This window comes from Lemur catta, chromosome 1 (assembly GCF_020740605.2).
Source record: "Lemur catta isolate mLemCat1 chromosome 1, mLemCat1.pri, whole genome shotgun sequence".
Taxonomy (NCBI): Eukaryota; Metazoa; Chordata; class Mammalia; order Primates; family Lemuridae; genus Lemur; species Lemur catta.
In genome coordinates, this window is record NC_059128.1 from 44,353,873 (window position 1) to 44,368,909 (window position 15,037).

Sequence of the window (15,037 nt, forward strand, 5' to 3'; positions counted from 1 at the left end):
GCATTCTAGCTAATGCCAAGACCCCAAGGCAGGAAGGAGCTTGGTGTGTTAATATATAACAGAAAGACAGCCGGTGGGACTAGCATGTAGGGAAGAGGGAGGATGGGGAGAGTGAGAGATGAGACCCAGGAATGAGGCAAGGCCAGATTATGTAGTAAAGAGTTGGGGTTATATTCTAAGAAAGAGAGGAAGCCACAGGAACTGATTGCATTTTTTAAAAAGATCACTCTGTCTACCATGAGGCAAATGGATGGGACAGTGTGACATAATAAAAAAATACATATTTGTTCTCTGTCCCCAGTTCGTGGCACAGAGCTGCTACCACCCCTGGTCCCCTGAGCAATCGGGGTACTGGGTGTATCTTTTTTTTGCTCCAATATTTGGTCTTTGACCTGGGTTCCTGACACAGAGCCTCTAATCCTTTGGGATTTCCTGGGTGATAGAAGTGTGTTTTGTTCTAATGAGGTGATTCTTGCTGGGCTTCTGGATGGCGGCTGGGCACTAGAAAGACCAAGCCATGGTTAGAAGCTTGGAATTTTCAGCACCGCCCCCATCCTCCGGCAAAGAGGGAGGGGCTGGAGATTGAGTTAATAATCCATCATGCCTACGTGATGAAGCCTTCATAAACATCCCTGAACTATGGGGTTTGGTGAATTTCCAGGTAGGTGAGCCCCTCCATGTGCTGAGAGGGGAACACACCCACCTCCCCAGGGACAGAAGCCGTGCACTCAGGTCTCTTCTGAACCTCGCCCTGTGTCACTCTTCCTCTGGCTGCTCCTTCATAGCCTTTAAAATGTCCTTTACAATTTATAGGCAAGAATAAGTAAACTGCTTTTCTGGGTTCTGTGGGCCACTCTAGCAAATTATTATTATTATTTTATTTATTTATTTTTTTTGAGACAGAGTCTCACTCTGTTGCCCGGGCTAGAGTGAGTGCCATGGCATCAGCCTAGCCCACAGCAACCTCAGACTCCTGGGCTCAAGCAATCCTTCTGCCTCAACCTCCCGAGTAGCTGGGACTACAGGCATGCACCACCATGCCCGGCTAATTTTTTCTATATATTTTTAGTTGTCCAGCTAATGTCTTTCTATTTTTAGTAGAGACAGGGTCTTGCTCTTGCTCAGGCTGGTCACGAACTCCTGACCTCAAGCAATCCTCCCGCCTCGGCCTCCCAGAGTGTTAGGATTACAGGTGTGAGCCACTGCACCCAGCCTCTAGCAAATTATTGAACTCAAGAAGGGGGTCATGGGAGCCTCTGATTTGTAGCCACGTTGGACAGACATTGTGGGTAACCTGGTAACCTATGACTTGCAGTTGGCATCTGAAGTGGGGGCAGTCTTGTGGGACTGAGCTCTTAATTCCAGTTAGCATCCGAATTGAACTGAATTATAGGATACCCAGCTGGTGTTGGAGAACTGTTTGTTCATGGGGAAAAAGCTCACACATTTTAGTGACCAGAAGTGTTCCGTGTTGAGTATAGAGAAAAACAGTTTGGTTTTTCCCTCTATAGGAAGGGATGAGAATGGAACCATGGGGACCAGCTAGGAGACTGACAAAGGAGTCTAGGAGAGACACTGTGGTGACCTTAAGTAGGGTGTTAGCAGTGGCCACAGTGGGGATGGTGGGAAATGTTCAAAATTGAAATATATGTTAGAGATAAAGCCTATTGGACTTGCTGATAATTTCATTTTCCCAAATATTGTTATTCCCCTTGAGCTACACTTCCCAAGATTTTTCTGAAACAATTTTAGATCCAAGCCCCTTGCCTTTACCTCCCTACCCATGTGCACATCCACACACCCCTTTTATGCCTTGGGAAAATGCCCCCAGCCTTGTAATATCACAGTTGGCCCACACGGCTTACCCAGCCATCCACTGCAGTGCACCCAGTGCATCTCAGCCACTGCTGCACCTGCAGGGCCCGGAAGTGACTCTCCAGCCCACCTTCCCCAGGCCTTATGATCCACACCCTCCTACAGACTCCTAGAGAAATCCATTCCATATTCGTGCATGACTCTCAACACCCTCAAGATTTCTGACCCTCTGAGGGTCTGCCCTAGACGGCTCTAGCAGCCCCAGCGCCATTCAGTGGGTGGATATCAGGGCCCCGCTCAACACTGGGGCCTTCACATGCTTCGGTTACTTCACTCTTCACCACTCTCAGAAAACAGAACTATCAGCAGCACCATCCTATGGCTGAGGAAACCAGTTTGTAGCCATGTTTTGCAAATTGCAAAACAATACCCAGCTAGGATTTAAGTTAGGTGAAGCTTACCTGGGCTCTTAACCTCTGGGCCCCCCTGCTTCTTGAAGAACTGCCGCCCCCAGAATGACCCTCTCCCTGCTTAGTTAAGCATCAGAGCTAGAGCACAGCTCCAGATTCCCTGGAGTGGAACCCGAGTATCACCACACTTTACTTTAGTGACCTTGGACAAGGTATTGTACTTAATCTCTCTGTGCTTCTGTTGCCTCATCTGTGAAAGAAAAATAATAATAATACCTGCCTCCTAAGGTGAGGATTAAGTGAGTTACTATATACAAAATGCTTAGAATGACACCTGGTAGAGAGCAAGTGGTATATAAGTATTACCTATCATCATGATCTCATCGTCTTCATCCTCCTGTCCCAACCACCACCATGTCACCCTCATTTCATATTTGTGCAACAAAACTTCAACCATATGATCACTGAGCTGTTACCAAAAGCCCTGTGGGTAGGAGTTTGTTGAGGGGGTTGTCAGAAGGGTGCATAGCAAGGTCACTACTAAATAAATAAGTAAATAAATAAGACCATGGTGGGGCAAAGTGATGAGGTGACTGTCAGAGATACCAAAGAGACACTTAATAAGTTGTGATTAATTTACTCTGAATAATGCATTGAAGTGAGGACATTTTCAAAACATTATTTGGATTAAATTACATACTGTTCCAAGGCTCAGCTCACCAACCAGGAAGTATATGGAGTGGGCAGCCGTGAGTCTGTCCTTTCCAGTAACTGTTTAGTCATTGACATATCCTGCTCCCAGCCAGTTCCCTAGCAACCCAGGGTTAAGCTCCTACATCTCAAGCTCTAGCCTTCACTTCATTGTTTTTAGTTACTATAGCTTTTAGTATGTCTACTAGTCAGTTAGACTGGATTTATCTGTGGTAACAAAAATAACAAAACTTCAGCAGCTAAAATGATAATGTTTATTTCCTGTCCATGGCACAAGTCCATTGTGGGAGGGACAAGAAAGTCCTACTTACCACAGTCCCTGAGAAACAAGGCTGACAGAGGCTTCATCTCAGTATGCTTCCCTGAGGGGAAGGAAGCATGGCAAACCACATGTTGCCTCTTTTTTTTTTTTTTTTTTTGAGACAGACAGAGTCTCACTCTGTTGCCTGGGCTAGAGTGCCATGGCATCAGCCTAGCTCACAGCAACCTCAAACTCCTGACCTCGAGCAATCCTCCTGCCTCAGCCTCCCGAGTAGCTGGGACTACAGGCATGTACCACCATGCCCGGCTAATTTTTTATATATATATATATATATATATATATATATATATATATATATATATATATATGTTTTTAGCTGTCCATATAATTTCTTTTCTATTTTTAGTAGAGACGGGGTCTTGCTCTTGCTCAGGCTGGTCTCAAACTCCTGAGTTCAAACAATCCGTCCACCTTGGCCTCCCAGAGTGCTAGGATTACAGGCATGAGCCACCGTGCCCAGACCTACATGTTGCCTCTTAAAGCTTTTGCCTGGAAATGTCCCATCATGCTGCTCCTAGTTCATTGGTCCAAGCAAGTTTCATGGCCAGGGCTTAAAAAGAGAGAGCATGTACAATCTTCCTGCCAGGAAATGTCCCAAATACTTAGCAACAATAACATAGGCTACTGAAGGAAAGAATTGAATGAAAATTATCAGAAAACCCCACTAAAGGCAGTTTAAACAAGTAAGGGTTATTTTCTCACACAACAAGAAGACTGGAGATGGATCAAGGTCCAAGTTTGGTAAATTTAGCAGTTCAAAGATGTCTTCAGGGACACACTTGATTTCCATCTTTCTTCTTTGCCATCCCTAAGATGTCGGCAATATCTCCCTTCGTGGTTACAAGATGGCTGCAGCAGCGTCAGACATCACATGCAGACCAACAACATCTAGAGAAGACTAGTGGTGTTTCCTGCCATTAGTCTTGTGTTGTTGAGAGAATCTTTCCCAGAACCCCCAGCTTACTTCCCCGTGGGTCCCACTGGCCAGAATTAAATCAGATGTCCATGACCTAGCCAGTCACTGGCAGAAGGAATAAGACTACCATCCAGGATGAGAAAAAGCCTGTTTTCCCTTTGTACAAACAATTTTGGTTTCTGAAAGAAATACGGCCCTGAACATAAGCAATCAGGTAAATGTAATCTAGTCTCCCCAACTATGGTAAGGTCCTTTATTCAGAGTGTAAATAAAGAGGGACCACAACGTCCCTTCATGAAAAGCTTTTATTTGTGCTTGTAATTATTCACAGTGGAATAAATATGGGGAAATAAAGCAGGCAAAACAGGCATTTAATAGGGAAGGATCATTTGCTGAAGGGTCAGGGAAACAAGAAACTACTTTGGATTGATATTACATCTGTCTCAAAAGAGTTGACCAAAAGAATTCACCACTCCCTGCTTTGACCCCCCATTATTGCCTAAACCTTCTTCATCATTTCACCCACTACACTTTATTGCCTTTATCTGTGTACTCCTCTGTCTCCACCTGCAAGACTGTTAAGCTCCTCGAAAATATAGTCAGCTTTATCTTTTTATGACTGTGCATGGTAAGAACAGTAATGGCTAAAATCAATTGATCGCTCATGGTGACCCAGATCCCTAAGTTCTAAATGAATTAAGTCTTGTAATCCTCACAACATCCTGTGAGGCATGTGTTCTTAATATCTACGTTTTTAAGTGAAGAGATGGAGGGTCAAAATTTAAGTCACTTGCCCAAGTGTACACAACTATTAAGTGGGAGAGTTGGATTTCAAATGAAGGCAGCCTAAGTGGGTTACGCTTAGTGCATTTGCCCAACCAATGGGTGAACCTGGTATGCTTTAATATACAATATGAAGATGAGAGAAAACAGGGCTAAAGAACAAGTGATATTATCTTTCATTTACACATAGAATCTGAAATCAAGTATGATAGACTTAACATTCCATGAGGGTAGAGATCATGTATGTTTTGCTTGTTCACTATGATAGCTCCAGCTCCTAGTACAGTTCCTAATGCACAGTTCGTATTCCTGGAGGTGGGGAAGGGAGGGAGGGAGGAAGAGAAGGAGAGAGGGAAGGAAAAGATTAAATGAATAAACACAACTACTGCCTTCCTTCTCTTGCTCTCTGTTTTTTCTATCTTCTCTTCCTCCATTATTTCCATGCATACCTTTGCTTCTGAGACCTACATCCTATTTACGACAGGAAGAACTGTTAGAGTTTCTAAGTATTAATGGTTCTCAAAGATAATAATTTTTTCTTTTTTTCTATTTTTTTTTTTTTTTTTTTTAGCGACTAGGGTCTCACTCTGTCCCCCTAGGCTGGAGTGCAGTGGTGCGATCACAGCTCACTATAGCTTTAAACTCCTGGCCTCAAGTGATCCTCCTGCCTCATCCTCCCGAAAACCTGGGCTACAGGCACATGCCACCATGCCTGGCTAATTTTTAAAAATTTTTTTAGAGATGAAGTGGCTCTCTCTTTCCCAGACTGGTCTTGAACTCCTGGCCTTAAACGTTCCCCTGCCCCCACCTCAGGCTCCTAAGCACTAGAAGTAAAGGCTTAAGGCACCTGGCAAAGAGAAGAATTTAAATATAACATTGTTACAGAGTACTAAGGCCTCTTAGCTGCCCTATAATTCTTTGGTGTTTGAAACAATGTATCTTGTATAAAGTAGACTTTTTCTCAAACTGAAACATTTTTTAAGAATTTGGGGCAACAGAACAAAAAAAACCAAAAAGACCCTGTCTATTAAAAAAATAAATAAATAATTTTGACTTGTGCCGGGTGCAGTGGCTCACACCTATAATCCTAGCACTCTGGGAGGCCAAGAGTTCTAGACCAGCCTGAGCAAGAGTGAGACCCCTGTCCCTACAAAAAATAGAAAAATTAGCCAGGCATGGTGGCACAGGCCTATAGTCCTAGATACTTGGGAGGCTGAGGCAGGAGGATGGCTTGAGTCCAGGAGTTTGAGGTTGCTGTGATCTATGATGATGTCACTGCACTCTAGCCTGGGCAATAACGAAACCCTGTCTTAAAAGAAAAAAAAAAAGAATTGGACTTGTGCTTTTTCGCCTAATTGTGCGCTGCTAAAATGTCAACACAATGCAGAGATGCCAGTTCCTACATGGGCATATTGATTTTTTTTTTTAAATCAATACAGGGTCATAAGCAAATGACAGCAATAATTAAGGGCCAGGAAATGGCCACTGTCAGTTAATGGGACTACTACTCCAATAGCCCCTCTACAAAAAGCTGGTTACATTAGACAGATAATAGGCTGCAAACACTAAAAGCACTATTTTTCTATTGCTTGCAGCAGCATTGTCATAGGACTTTGCTTTCACAGATTGCTCCAAACAACTGTATAGATTTAACGTATCAGATCTAATCTTTAGACCGTATAGACTCTCCACTTTAGTTTTAGTCAGCAGAGTAAAATCATGGTTGAAACTGAAGCATTGCATTTTTGTCATTGGTGAATTTTAAGTGTTCTTATTCCTAAAGGGTGCCTAAGTTTTCTGTTGTTGATTTTGTCATTTTGATTCCCATCTAAAGAGCTAATTTTGAAAAGTATCTCTTTGCTCTAACCTTGGACAGAACTTTACAAATATCTGAATATCCTGAAATTTTTTGTTTGTTTTTCATTCTCTGATTACTTTCAGATTCCATTCAAATTTCTTTGAGTTGGTGGGGATTTTTTTCAGGTGTCTCCTATTTCAACGTATCCAAAAAATGAACTAACTGACTTTTCTGTAGTCTGACCTTCCTCTCCTGGTTTCTCTCTCTTGGTTGATGGCACTGTCATCCATTCTGATACAACCCAACACCTCAGCCACTTTTGATCTCTCACATTTTTGCCACCTATATTCAATTAGTTGCTGAGTCAAATCATTTGATCTCTAGAGCCATCATTTTCTTTTCATTCCCATGTCAAGGACCTTAAGTCAGTCCCTCATCATCCCCTCCTGGAATATTGCAATGACTCTCAATCTGGCTTCTTCTCTTTATTTCTTATCTTTCTAACCCATCTTTTATATTTTCATTCAATTATTTTCCTGAAAGAGAGATTTATCATATTTCTCCCCTGCTCAAAAACCTACAGTGGCTCACTATTGCCAATTTTTTAAAAGTTCAAACTCTTTAAAGATATTCAAGACTCTTCTTTGGTTAGTCCCAACCCACTTCGGCAGCCTCATGCCCTACCACTCCCCACCATTACCTTCATTCTTCCTTCCTACATGGATTTTCCCCAGACTTATCATGATATTTCTCAACTCCATCTGTCTGGCAAAATCCAAATTATCTTTCAAGGCCTCTCTCAAATGCCATTGCCTTTTATGGAATCTTCTTTGATCTCCAGGCAGAATTCGTCACTCCTTTCTGTGCTCCCATAGCGCTTTGTTCATGTTCATATTATGCCCCTTGTCAGCTTCCCAGAAGCAGACCCTGAGAGGAGGATTTGTAGAGAAGGGTTTTGTTAAGGAAATGCTCCCAGAAGAGACAAGTAAATGAATGAGGGAAGTAAGACAGGGAAGGGAAAGAGACGAAGCAAGGGTGAGAATTTGGTCAAAGTCCCACGGGAGTAGCTTAGCTCAATTGCACAGGGAAACTCCAGACATTAATTTACGTCCTTCTGTAAGGCAAGGGAGCTGGGCTTGCTTTCTCCCACACTGAGTGGTCACGAGCTAGGGATTAAGCTGCCAAGCACTTTCTGCCTGTGCATCTGTGCACAGTCACCCAAGGGCAGCCACCAAAGGATAGTCATAGTTGCAGGCCAACGGCAGCAAAAGCACATCTGAGCTGATGGAGGAGATACCCAAATGGTAAACGGGATCCCAGAGCATCTGGGAGGAGGGAGACAATGTCAGCTATGCTCCTAGTATAGTCTGCCTCGTGTCCTCCTAATCATGAACAGTTATCCCCTCCCCCCAGCCAGTGCATGGTGAACTGCTTGTGGGCAATGGCCACTTCTTAGGCATCCTTGTGGTCCCTACAGCAAGCAGGCTATCACTTTGCACCTCGTGAGTACTTAAATAGCAGTTATTGATTCAAACTGAATACTCCTTATACAACATTTTGCTGCTACTAATTGTTTTGCTGATTTTTTTTTTCATAGCTGGTTTTTAGCTCAGTAATAAAAGACATGACTTCTGGAGTTTCAAAACCTCAAAACTTCAACTTTTTACCTTGCACTTTTCTTCCTCGGGCAACAACTTGCTCAGCACATCTCTTCCTCAATTCCAAGACAGGCTGCTTGCTCTGTTCAGTCAAGAATGCCAACCCCAGAAACATTTTTGAAAGATCACAGTCAACGTCATTGCCAAAAGAAGACATTCTTGGCACACAAAGAGCCTGGTTCAGTATGAGATACCAGATGGTGATTTCAACTTCAGCTAAATTCCTGCTGAAAAGTGTTTGAACTGCAGATGAGAAAAGCTTCTATGACAAATTTCCAAGTGTTAGAAGCTTCAGAGGAAAATGGCAAGTGCTGATATACCGCCCCACTGCACCACCACCGACCACATGCACACTTACCATAGAACTACTACCCGCATCTGGTAGCTAAGATTTCCACACAGATGCCTTTGCTTTTTAAGAAGACTATAAACCTTAATTTGACTCTTACTAATTTTAAAGTATATTAACTGAGTCCATTGAAAGCAAATACTATTTGACTAATGTGCTATGCTTTTTCAAAGAATGTCCCCCCTTAGCATCAAAAATAACCCTCTCCCTTCTATGAATAACTCCACCATTAAGCCAATTTATAATCAGTGTGTCTCCCCTCCCTAAATACCTCCAGATTGCAAGAGATACATGTGAAGCATAAATTGATGGTGCTCTGCTCAGATGCCCTTGGATCCCTTTGACTGGTTCTGGTCACCCATGCCCCAGCTTCAATGTGCTTTGTTTTTGTAACAATTAGCTCCTGCAATTATCTTCAGAAGATTTCCCTTGGACTACAGGAGTTTCACCATTTGCATGGAGAATTGGAAGTGCCTGGGAGTTTACTGTTATCCTGAGGTGCCAACGGCCAATGACTTACACCAGTAAGTGAGGAGATTGAAAGACAAGGTCCTCTCACTCAAGTCAGAGCAAATTCTCAAGTGTAATTTATGCACCAGAGCTCCACTCAGCATTAGGCTGAGGCCGGGACTTTGCCCCAAATCACACCTTTGCTTGGCGTCTTCCCTCCTTTCTCTGTCTTGCTCCTCCCGACCAACATCCACCCTTACAGGGTTTTCCTGTAACATATCTTTAATTCAGCTCTTGTATCCAAATCCTCATCTCAGGGGTGGCTTCTCAAAATGACCTAAGAGATTCTGGGCCATAGAAAAATTCAAGGAGTATCATGCTAATAGAGAAAAGAGAAATTTTTTCTAGAGCAAGGAATATATGCATACCTACTTATCAATCAAGGTCTCAGGAGAAAATAGTGGACAAACTCAAAGTAGGCATTTGAAGAATAGTTAATAATAAAGGGACTCTTTATAATAAGAAGAAAGGGACTGGGTGCAGAGGAACAAGGATGGTGCCTGTCTGGAAGCTGGTAACAGGGGGTGCCATGGCCAACCCTAAGCCTCATTGGCCAGAGGAGGGCATGACTTGGAGACCTGGTGACTGAGTTGTGTAGAGAGGGCTGTGTGACAGAAGCTGTGGTCTTAAAGGTTGTAGCAGCCTGCAGAGACCCTACAGGGAGCAAGCTGAGTAAATAAACACCTCAACCTCATGCTCTACCTCCTCTCCAGTCTTTTTGTCCAGTGACCCCATCAGCTGATTCTAATGTGACACCAAGGCTTGAGGGAGCCTATTAGTGTAGTGCATCTAGGTGGCCTCTTAGGGCATGGAGCAGGTGGAGAAGAGCCGAGAAAGGATCTGAAGGGACAGTCAGAAGCTATCCAGCACACCTACCTACCTGTCTTTAAACACACTCTCTCTCTCTGGCCTGTTCTTGATTTTGACCTATGACCAGATACACATAAATAGGTACTACTTTCCTCTCTGCTGATCTTGTTTCCTTCTCTCTCATTTGCACTTTGAGGGACCCAGAGATAGGCTGCACAATGTGGGAGAAGTTCCATGATCAAGAATCAGACAAAATACATTTTTATTAAAGTCTGAGTATGGCATCTGGGTATGGCAGCATTAGCCCCAATACTTCAGCCTCTAAGACATTTTATGTAGACTGAAATATGACTCACAGAGCCCACTGCCATAACATTTATCACCACTTTGACTATAGTATTTTGGTGCAATGAGGTCTAAACTATATCCTTAGAGAATCATACTTATTTGCTCACAACTAAAAATAAAATGCAAATCAAACAATCTTTATGTTGCTTTTTGTATGCCATAGCTAATTGCTGTCTCATCAGTCCAGGTGCAACAATGCTCTCATTATTCAGCTCACTCCCTAATGTCCTCATTACTGGAAGCAATGCTCTCTTCCTGTTGCTCTCATTTTCTGTTTTTGAAATGGTCATTTTTCCTGCATTTTGGCTTTGGCTGGATTCAGAATATAAGGCACTACACAATGCGCAGAGTGGAAGAAGAAAGGTCATTCAGTTATTTCAAGACCTTTGAGATTAATCATGGAAAACAGCATGGGTCCTGCGGATGCTGGCAGGAGCTGGTGCTGGTGGGCTGGAGGGTGGAAGATGGAGAAGGACCCCTGGCATGCGGCCCTGGAGGGCAGGCAAGGCCCAGCAGCCACTGCCTTCGTGGCCTCCAGCCCTCTCTCTGCCCGGTACCCCCGCGGTCACTGACACGCTGAGTGGAAAACAGGCGGGGAGCGCTTTAATGAGTGGTGTGTTGGGTAGTCATTTCTAAGTATTAAAATAGTATGTACTGGCCCGTTTTCTTCTGAAATTTTATTTTTAAAAATACACTTGAGGGGCCAAAGGGCTTAGAGGATGGTGATTTTTTAAAAAATGGTTTTCAACACCGTGCTTCATTCCATAGCAGCTGTTTGTGTCAGCCATGAACCCTCTCGGGAGGTGAGCGCCGGTGGAGACCAGCCCAGGCCTGGGGGTGTGATAGCAAACCCGGGTTCCTTTTAACAGCAATGGAATTGGTTGGAAGAATTCAGAATCCTCTTCTTGTTCTAACACTGTGCTTATATGGCAGCCATTGGCCCCCTGTGGCTGGTCTGAATTGAGATGTGCTACAAGTACACACCAGGTTTCAGAGACTTAGTATGAAAACAAACGTAAAATATGGAACTAATATTTTTTATATTGATTTCATGTTGAAATGATAACATTTTGGAGTATATTGGGTTAAATAAAATCTAAAAATTAATTTTATGTGTTTGTTTTCACTTTAAAAATGTAGCTACTAGAAAATTTTGAATGAGACATGTGGCTCACATTGTATTTCTACTGGACAGAACTGTTTTAAAATATATGTTTCTGGGTTCCCATTTCTTTTTTGTGTACATCAAATTCTAGAAAATGCAAAGTAGACTTGCTTGGGAAACAAATGTTACATCATTTTCCATTCAAAGGTCTTTTTTAAAAAGTAAAGATTTCATGTCATTTTGGTTAAGTGTTTAAGAGTGTGTGAGGGGAAGGAACACCAATGTTTCTTAAACTAAAATTTCATTTCCTTCTCCTTTGAATGAAGCTGCAATGGCAGTCTTTTGGCATTTATATTCCTTAAAACAGTGGAACATTTCCAGAATTCAGCTGCGTGAAAAGGGATAGTTCCAAAAGTGAGGATCAGCCCCACCCCTACCCCATGCACACACATGCACCATCCCTTCTCCATATGAGCACCGAATATTTGGAAAGTACCTAAATGCTCAGCCCACGAGATCCGAAAGACACATGTGCAATAACCACTTCCTGCTGTGCCGTAAGTGCTGGACCAAATGATGAGCAGTGGACAGAGACTGGGCATCCAACATGCCTCAGGACTGACGATCAAACAGAAAGAGCCGCAGAGGAAAGACCCAGAAGTTCAGGTGTGCAGAGTAGAGGGAGGGTAGGGTGCCTGTGGATATTGAGGACACATACATTTGCATTGATCAGGTAGGGCCTTGAATGTCAGGAAAAATATCTAGAACCCAATGCAAAAAAGGTAAAGGTCAGAATGACCTGCTGGAAGCCACATTTTGGGGAAACCATTGCTCTCGTCGCGGCCATACTACAGTATGTGTACGTCCCCCAACTGGAGGACCTGATTAGAATCCACTGCCACCTAACATCATTCCTTACTCTCTCATGTGTGCATAGTTTTGCTTCCCCAAGGGAGAATGATACATTCCTCAATCAGGGCTGGGAACCTGGCGTTGGGGGCCACCTGTGGCCTTTTGGATCCTTGAGTGCAGACTTTTGATTGAATCCAAATTTTGTATTAAAAGGATTTGTTTTGTGAAGTTTAGATTCGGTCGAGTGGCTGCCCTTGGGGATCTGGAGGGCCACATGTGGCCTTGAGGCTGCAGGTTCCCCTGAACATCTCATGACTTTCAGAATAGTACTAGGAACAGAGTAGGCACTCAATGCTTACTTAAAAAAAATAAATTGTGCTAAATCCCATTTTCCTCTTCTTTCACATACTTCATGAGGAAATATTAAGAGAGAATCCTAACTTCTAATGAGGGTCCTCCAGGGGCAATAGTGTAAATGTGTTTGCCTTCTGTCCCTTTCCTCTCCCTTTTCTGTGCTTTTTCTCCTTTCTTCCTGGGTTCTTAACCACCAACATTTTGCTGCTGAAACTCTTAGCCCTTGACTTGCATGTCTGGAACACAAATTTCCCCATTCGTCCTTTCACCATTAATCTTTCTTAGGGCCTCGGGGAGAGTGTGATGTCCTTTCTTTCACCCAGACAGTCCCTGGGCAGACTGTAACTGCTTTAACCATTTGGCCTTACAGGTTCTACAACTTGCCTAGAAACTATTCTGGTGAGTTCAGATGGTCAGACAAATAGGAAAGATGTCTACCAAAGAAGTTTAGAAGGAGCTAGGAGTTGCTACATGAGTGACAGGCTATTTGGCTATTCTGTGAATAGGAAATAACTTATACTCAACTGTGACTTGGGACAGGGTCGATTGATTCTGGTTAGAGCTGTAGGCTTTCCTTGAACAGCAAAAAAAAAAAAAAAAAAAAAAAAGGTAACTCTTCAGATTCCAGGAAATTTACAAAGGCTGAATTCATAATTCATATTCTCTCTCTCTCTCTTTTATTTTGTTGTCTTCAGCAAATTACTTCAGGAAGAAACAAAGGTTAACTTTCTCTTCCCTTCCCTGGATTTTTCTTCAGTTAACTTTTTAGAGCTTGTAACCATCTAAGAAAGCCAGTTCAGTACTGTGAAATGTAGCAGAAAATGTCACATACAAATACTTCAAGGATCCTGGGCCCTTAAACAAAGTTCTTTGTAAAGTGAGTTAAAATCAGAGACAGATAAACTGTAACAGATAAGAATGAAATCTGGTTTGCAAAGAGTATTGACTCTGGGTAAACATTTACATTTCTTTTCGTTTTTCCTTATATCGTCTGCATTACAGAATTGGAGGTTGGCTGCTATATCTGCTCTTATTTTTTGTTTAATAGAGAAAAGGTCAAGTGATAGTTCCTAAGAGAAGTCCCTGCTTTTTTCCAGTGACTCTAGTCAGGACTAAGACTAACCATTTGCCCAATTACAGGCACACTGTGTTGAAGAAATGATCTTTTGTGGTAGGCTTGTTCTCGCTAGCCCATGCCACGCAGTCACCATGCTCCACGCTTTTCCCTCCTTCGCAGCGAGGCTGGAAGTGATCCCAGTTCCCAGTCCCCACACTAACTCCACCCCATTCACTCCTCTCAAGAAAGCATGTCTTGTGTTTTTCAAATTACACAACCCCCAGCAATTCCGATCTTCCTCCACAAGGAGTGAATGCCACCTGTAAATATCCCCTGGCTTCCAAAAATCACTGCTTTAAAGCTAATGAGCAATCTCACCCTTAAGGATTCTTGCAGGTTAAAAAGGGACGCTTGGAGAAATAACCAGTAGATTGAGGCTCCCATGGCAGAGATTAGATGAAACAAGGAAGACACCTCTTCATTTTTACCTTCCAAGACAGTTGGCTGTTTTAGTGTCCAGTGAACATTATTCTTTTATCTATAAGATGACACCTATGTAAGTATTCTGGTAACAGGTTAGCCATCCTCTTAATGATTCTGTGTGTGTGTGTGTGTGTGTGTTGTATAATTATTACTGGACTGACAACCGTATGTACAGTATATGAGCGTGTGTGTACTTATCCAAGAGTGTTAAAAAAAAGGTGAGAGGGGCACGAGGCTCTCCTCTTTCCTATTCTCCAGGCACACTGTGTTGAAGGAACAGAGCTTGGGTTTTAAAATAAGACTGGTTTGCTTTAAATTTTTTAATTTTTTTTTAGATAATTGTATATTCACACGAAATTGTAAGAAATAATAGAGAGATCCCCTATAGACACTTCACCAATTTTTTCTCAATGGTAACATTTTGCATAACTGCAGTGCTACATCACAACCAGGAAACTGACATTAATGAAGTCCAAAGCCTTATTCGAATTTCACCAGTTTTACATACTCTCGATTGGGTGTATTTAGTTATACGCAATTTTGCCACATGCATGTTCTGCTTTTGAATCTCAGCTCTGACCAGTCCATGACGTGTGATCCTGAGCAAGGCCTTTGACTTCTGGGAGATTGTTTCCTCATTTGCAAACGGGTATAGATCTGCCTCCTAAGGGTGGTGTGAGGATTAGGGAAGATAATTTCTGTCATTTCCAGCACACTGGATTCTCAATGAATGCTAGTTTCCTTCTTGTCTACTGG